We start from the raw sequence: 7,966 nt of genomic DNA, 5'->3' as shown, positions 1-7,966 counted from the left end.
TGTAAGAACACACGAAAGAATTGGTAACAGACGTTACAGTCTCGTGTAATTACCCAAGTGCGAAAGTGATGGGCATAGTGATAAGTGATAAAGATGCGACCGTGCTACAGCCGCTGATTTGTAAAGTAGCCAACCGTAGATAGCTAATGAATTTAGTGCATTCGTTCTTCGTCTTGTAAATAATTGATATCTACAGAGCAACTGTAAAGAGCTGGCGGAAATTGTTTGTGAAAATGTTAACAGTTCTTGTGAATTGACCTGGGCTGGCAGCATGGTTCCATTTTTATCACTTGTGACTATGCCCGTCACTTTCGCGCTTACATGCCTGTTAGAACTTGACAGGCATGGCGAAAAATCATAAAACGCCAACCATCTTAGCCCTACAGTAAGGCTAATATGGTCGGCTCTTTATCATTTGTCACCATGACTGCCACGTTCTAACAAGTATATAAGCGCAAAAGTGACGGGCATAGTGACAAGTGATAAAAATGGAACCATAATACCGCCGCTGGTTGGCATATTTGATTCAAGAAAGTGTCAAAACGTTAAGTCTAATGTAGTAGTTTAAATATCTAATGTTAAAAGGGCTTTTAAATGATATTTAACAACGCCATTTTTGTGAGGCGCGTTGTGAAATTAGCCATAATTTATAATATTTGCACTGAGGTTGATACTCGTAGATATAACAATACCTATTTGATAACGCCAAAGTGAACAAATAAAGACACATAATGGTCACCTTTTATGCTAACCACGGCGCATTCGAAATGTCAAATAGGGGGCCTATTATTCATTTATAAATTTTAGATTAAACTACAAACCACGCTTATCCATCTGATTCAAAAGTTTTGTTTTTGCCTAAATCATGTCTGACGACCGGTCTGGCCTAGCGGGTAAGTGAGTCTATGAAGCCGATGGTCTGGGGTTCGAATTTCGGTAAGGACATTTATTTGTGTGATGAGCACAGATATTTGTTCCTGAGTCATGGACATTTTCTATGTATCTAAGTATTTGTGTATTATATATATTGTTGTCTGAGTACCCACAACACAAGCCTTCTTGAGCTTATCGTGGGATTTAGACAATTTGTGTAAGAATATCCCTATAATGTTGAATTATTTATTCCTGAGTCATGGATATTTTCTATGTATCTAAGTATTTGTGTATTATATATATCGTTGTCTGAGTACCCACAACAAGCCTTCTTGAGCTTACCGTGGGACAGTCAATTTGTGTAAGAATATCCCTATAATATTGAATTATATATTTATTTTAATAATTTACCTATGCTTACCTAATATATTTCGTAGGCAATGGTTCGCACATTTTTTAAATGTTGTAAAGAATGTAAAGTAACCAAAATATTTGGCTTCGCGGCTGTGTTGCTACGTAGGTTGTATAATAAATTAGGTAAGGTTTTATGTTGTTTATATTTTATCACGCCTAAAACAATACGTTGGGGCATTTAAAAGTACCTAGATGAATCTTAAAGCCCAAACCAAAATATTCACATTCTAACACCGTACTTTGGCAGTCTAACTTTTAGTTTAGCTGAAATACGTCTAGATATAAGTATATGGTTTTTATGTACGTTGGAAGCAGTGTTGGCCGAATGTTAATTAGAATTGACCATATTGAAAATTAACCATTACAAATTGAACCGTAAACCGTAACGGACTGTTACAATTTACGGTTCAATTTGTAATGGTTATGTTTCAATATGGTCAATTCTAATTAACATTCGGCCAGCACTGGTTGGAAGTACATTTTACATTTACATCTCAAGCGTAAACAAATATAATCTAGTCCAGATTTAGAACTAGGATGAAATTTAGCATACTTTGAGAGTGGCGGGAAGTGGTTGTTTTATAAATATTATTAGACTAAATAATTGTTATAATTATAGTGACCTTTAGGTATACGATTTTCTTTAGAATACAAGTGTAGTTTGTTGAATTGCAGTACATTCCTAGAGTCTGTCAAAACTAACTCACCAATTTGGCAGTGACGGAGAAGCCGTCACACATCATGGCATATTTTCAATTGTTTTCATGAATTTATCATTGAGATTTATGGTGGTTAAGTCCTTACCCTTAGACGGATTCTATTGTATATCTCTTATACGTGTTTGAGTACATTTATTTATACCAATACTTAGTAGAAAGTAAGATTAAATATTTGTCAGTGCCTTTGAAGCAGTCAAAAGTATATACCTACTGAGCTACTGATAAGATGTTCATATTGAATTTGTATAATATTAAATTAGGTTAAAATATAAGATTACCTCTTAGTACATTGTAATTGTTATTGTTAACAAAAGTTATCTTTGTTTGCATATTGATGTATCGTAAAGTATGTATGGAAAAATTTGGATATTTTCGGTACTGTTTATAGTAATCTGTCATTTTGGACACTTTAAAAGCTTATCACTATCGCTTTGGCATTGGGGCATACCGATAATATAATTTATATTATGATTTAATTAAAAAGGAAAATAATGAATACCGACCTAAATTATTAGTCTCCCCAGTTTCCCAAATTGTATTATGTGGTATTGGCCTGGAACCCGATAAATATAAATGATTATTATAGGTAGGTACCTATATTATTTAAGAATGCCGGTTTCATAGAAAACCACATTCTATTAATTAAAATACGCATATAAGTATAAACAGTCTCAATGAAAACTTTTTGGGTTCTTATGTGTACGTAGTATGTAAGGGCGAAGTGTTAAAAATGATTTATTATGTACCATACCAAAGAAAATTTGAAATAGAGGTGTATTGTCGGAGAAAAAAATATATTAAACTTTAAGAACGCCATTTGACTGTGATGCTTATTCTTTTACTGATATGAGTTAAACTTGTTAAATATCATAAAGTGGCGCCATCTAATAGATCAAGTGCCAAAGGTTCGTTTTGAGCAATGGCGCCAATTTTTGATATTTAACAAATTTTACACATATCACTGATAAGGATCACAGTTAAATGCCGTTCTAAAAGTTTTAAGTATGTGTCGAAAGATAGCAGTAAATTTACGTCGGTACAAAGTTTTTTTTGACAAATCACCTCTATTTTAAATTCTGTTTGACCGTACCTAAGCATTTACGAGAAGGCGGAGTAGGTAGGTCTACAATTAAATCTGCTGGTTTACGCAAATCGAAAATGTTGCGCTCTCAACTAATTTGGTAGTAGGTACCTAACTTTCTTAATATATTAATCAATGATATGCGGTGTTTGCACATCTGACCTTGCATTTGCTGATACACCTGTTATTGGACTCGTTTAGTTTAAGTATTTCGTAACTGCACATGTGTGCTCTGGTTTATCTATCGATGTGATGTAATTATCATACCTGTTTGTATAATTTCGATATGTTTTGGGGATTCTATGATTTAGATATAATAGAGCTAGACACTGTCAATAAGATTATAATTATAAAATAATATTTTAGCCTATATACGTCCCACTGCTGGGCACAGGCCACCTCTCATGCGCGTGAGGGTTGGGAGCATAGTCCCCACGCGGGCCCAATGTTGGGGACTTCACAACCTTTGAATATCTTTGAATGATATGAATTTTCGTTTCATTACAATTTTCATATTTGAATTTAAACTGTCGTGAGACATACTGATATTAAACTAATTTTACGGTTTACACTCACGTGTCTTTAGTAACTCACGCGACATGATTCTGAGAGCAAACGAACTCTCAAGAACAAACGAACGCTGCTCGCACTGTTAGTGCTTGAGAAAGAAGACGTAGTAACGAGTAAGCCCTCCGAAACATGTCGCGTGAGTGACTAAAAACAGGGCTACTTTCTCAAGCACTAACGAACGCTGCTCGCACTGTTAGTGCTTGAGAAAAGAAGACTACGAGTAGGCTCTCCGAAACATGTCGCGTGAGTGACTGAAAACACGTGAGTGTAAACCGCAAACTTAGTTTATTTTTCATATTATTCCATTCATGATAATTATTGTTTTAAAATGATGCTGCCAAGTTTCACGGCTGTAGGTACAGTCAAGATAAATATTGATACGGACACAGTGCCAAAAATATGTACACACTATCTTTATGTTGGAGCAATGAGGTCGTGTATACATACATATTTTTACCACTTCCTAGCGAGATTTAATATTGACACAGCTATTATATTATAACAATATGTATTATCATGGATATCATATTATTCTATGCTTGCCCTGTTTTCGCACTTGCAGTAGGTACTTATTTGTTTATAGTACATATCGTGCTACTCTCCCGCACTAGTGCGGGCATGAGCACTTTCCGTGCCTTTGTTGAAAGTTTAAAGAGCCATATTTACTGTTAAACGTTGTACGATACACGTGCTGATACACTCGATGCGAATTTCCTACTTCCCGCACGTGTATGGTAAATAACTATTTTAGCAGTCAAATGCATTGGGTTTATTTAAAAAAAAACGGAATTAAATTATTTATTCGACTCCGGTTTTAATGTAAGAAAGAAAAGGGTTGTTAAAAATGCTTAACAGAATATGCTAGAATTTGTATATTGTGAATATGTTTGATGTTGCAGTGTTCTACTGTACCTACAGTCAGAAGTAGCTAAGTGGGTAAGGTGTTGACAATGGTTTAAACTAGAGATGTGCCGACTACGGTTTTGGCCGACTAGCCGACTAGCCGACTAGTCGGCAGTCAGGTGGCCGATTAGTCGGCCGACTAGTCGGCGTAGCCGACTATGGTCTTCGCCTAAGTTCGGGCGTAATCGGGAACGTTCGGGTCGCCTGATTCGCTGCCGCACGTGGTTGCGTTTTCATGTTTTGACTAGTTTTGTTTACCTTTCCGATTCACTTGTTGCTCCGGTGTGTTATTATTAGAAAAACATACAAAACGAATCGTAATTGTTGTTTAAAAGTTTAACATAAACAAGTAGTGATCTTTATAAACATTATGTCTAAAAGAAAATCACGCGTGTGGACATTTTTTGACGATGTTGAAGGTGATTCAAGTAAAGTAATCAATGCCAAGTACTTATTTCGTGAGGTGGACTGGTACCAATCGGCAAACACTTCGAGTATGGTGGTTTTTTATTTTATTTCCTTATTTTTTTGGAAGATCTAGGCAGCCGACTATTCGGCTCATTTTGCCGACTAGTCGCCGACTAGTCGCCGACTATAAATGTAGCCGGATAGTCGGCTTTCCCGACTAGTCGGCGACTAGTCGGCACATCTCTAGTTTAAACACGACGTATTTATTCATTTTCCTTCTTAGGGTTTTTTTAATATGTATACCGGGTTTTTTGCTATAACACGAGCAAATAAATAAAATGTAGGCTGTACTCCTCAAACAAACGAACATTTGTTCAGCGACTAAAATCTTTAGACTTCCTATTTTTCATACAAATTAAATATTAATTTCAATGTACGCTGTCACCAGTGTAATTGACGTTTCTTGTCACGCTTTAACCCTTTGAACGCTAACACAATATAACTCATAAACACAAACATCACTCAAACTCAAAGTTCCCGGGCGTTCCTTGAAAGTGTGAAGGTTACTTTGACAGCGTCCGCCATAACTCCTATAGTTGTCCTTGGTGCTGTGAGCACGACTTAACGACGATTTTAGGTGTTCTTGGTGTTCAATAGGTTAAACATAACAAAATTTGCGTTTTAGAATAAAATTTAGTGTTCTAAAAATCAAAATATGTTATTTTTAAAAGTTGCTGAGCAAACGGCAAGAAAGCTGAGCATAACGTATAGTTTAAATTTTTGCTCGTGTTACAAGCCACATCCGTTATAGAGTTTGCCCAGCGAGTGGCTGCACAAAAAAAAAGCGGCAAATTCAAAAAATCTTTAACTGGTAACACGAAGCATAGTGCAAAAAAAGTAATTTGATACTTGGTAATTCATACGTAATTAATTTTTGTTTTGATTAGTGACAGACTGAAGTCTGCAACGTAGCAGACTGTAAATTTAATACAGTAAACAGACTGAGGATATCGTTGCAATGCAATTAAAACCCTGGCCTCTAATTTAGCCCACTTAAAAATTAAAAATATGATTGAATAGTTATCATTATTATCAGAGATACTAAAAAACGATAAGTTATAGAAAATGATACTTTGTTGTTACAAATAAATTTCAGGCCTGACCATTAAACGGCACCCTTTAGATCTCATTTCTTTGGTCGTTGAAGTCAACAACCAAGGCATATGTCATAATATAACTTAACTTAATATAACTTGGTTCTCATATGACATTTATATTTTTGATAGGATTAAAAATTACTTCATTTGTGTTTTATTTTGAAGTTTTGAACTCGGGTTAATTACAGGCGATTATTTATTAAGCATAAATATTTCCCTTGTGCTATTAAAGTAAACCTTCACAAGGGAAATATTTATGCTTCCCATTAGTAATAATAAAAAAGTGACATATTGTATAATGGAGCTGAACTGAAGGTAGTAAGGTGAAAGAAAACACAATCTAGTTTCAATCTAGTTTTAATATTGTTAGTTTATAAAGAAGGTGCCTATTTATTTAAGATTCATAATCAAAATCGGATTCAAGAAATTCAATGCCTGACAGAGAACTGTCACTGTCATTGTCACTTTCCCGAACTTCTATTATGAATGGAGCTAGTTCAGTGTCTGTAATGTTGTCCTTAGACTTGTATTTTCGTTCCACATTTATTACATGGTCTGTACATTTTTTCCAATCTTCCGGGGTAATCATTGCAAAACATTCCCGGATCAAGTTTTCCGTATCTGAACCCGGTAGCCCCACATTTCTGCTGGCTATTTTTCGCTTTGTGAGGCTCCATATCAACTCAATAGCGTTTAGATCGCAATGGTATGGAGGCAATTTAAGGACCTCATGCCCATGCTGCTTCAATAACTCCTCTGCTGCATATATGGGACCAATTTTATTTTCCTCGACAAGGCACATCAATTCTTCCTTTTTGAAACACTCTTCATATGGGATATTATTTTCCCTTAGCCATTTTTGAATGTCAGCCTTTAAACTGTGCATGGTTGGAGGCTTATTTATTTGTGTTACATGGTAACTGGCATTGTCCATAACAATTATACTGGGCTCAGACAAATTTGGGATTAACATTTCTCGTAGCCACTTTAAAAAATTTGAACTGTTCATGTCATCATGATAGTCAGCTGCTTTGGATTTTGTGCTAAAAACAAGCAAAGCATTTGGCACAAATCCTTGCTCTGATCCAGCATGCACTATAATATGCCGCTTACCCGAGGAAATTTTTTCAACTAAACCGGAAATTGAAGGCCCTTGCCATGACTTCTTTGGTCTATAATTTTGATGGACATATGTCTCATCAAGATACACAATTTTTTTTCCTTCTTGCCGTTTTTTATGTATAGCTCTAAGAAACCTTTGCCTCCACCCAGATATTTCAAACTTTTCCATGAGGATGGAGCGCTCTTCTTTATTTTTTTTAAACTCAAATCCGTTCTCGTGTAGTATTTTCCTCAGTGTTTCACAACATCCTGAGAATCCTATAGATTCTTTCAAATCCGCATGTAAGGCTCTTAGAGTAGGTACCTGCTTTTTGACGCAATAAAACTCGTTAATTTTATTACGAATGGCTGACACATCAAAATTGTCTAAATTTGACACAGTTGGTGGCCGGGGTCGTTTTTTCCCTGGCGTATTCCATTGGCCTTGGTTAATAGAGCCCTCTTTTTTAATTGTGCGTAGTGTATGAATGCTTACACCTGAAAAAAAAACAGTTTTAACAATAGGAATTTTAACAAAAGAACACTAAAATATTAATAAACCTAGATGTGAAAATATAGATTATTTATATTACCTGTCATAGTAGACACTTTCTCTAAATAACTTGATTCTGATGCGTTATTATCAATAACATTCTTCAGTTCTCTTGCTAGCTTTTCAATAGTTTCTCTAACATTTTCGTCATCTACGCCCGCTGTAATATAAATAAATCATAAGTTTA

The sequence above is a fragment of the Cydia pomonella genome, chromosome 5 (genome assembly GCF_033807575.1).
Source record: "Cydia pomonella isolate Wapato2018A chromosome 5, ilCydPomo1, whole genome shotgun sequence".
In the NCBI taxonomy this organism is placed as follows: Eukaryota; Metazoa; Arthropoda; class Insecta; order Lepidoptera; family Tortricidae; genus Cydia; species Cydia pomonella.
This window is presented reverse-complemented; position numbering follows the sequence as displayed.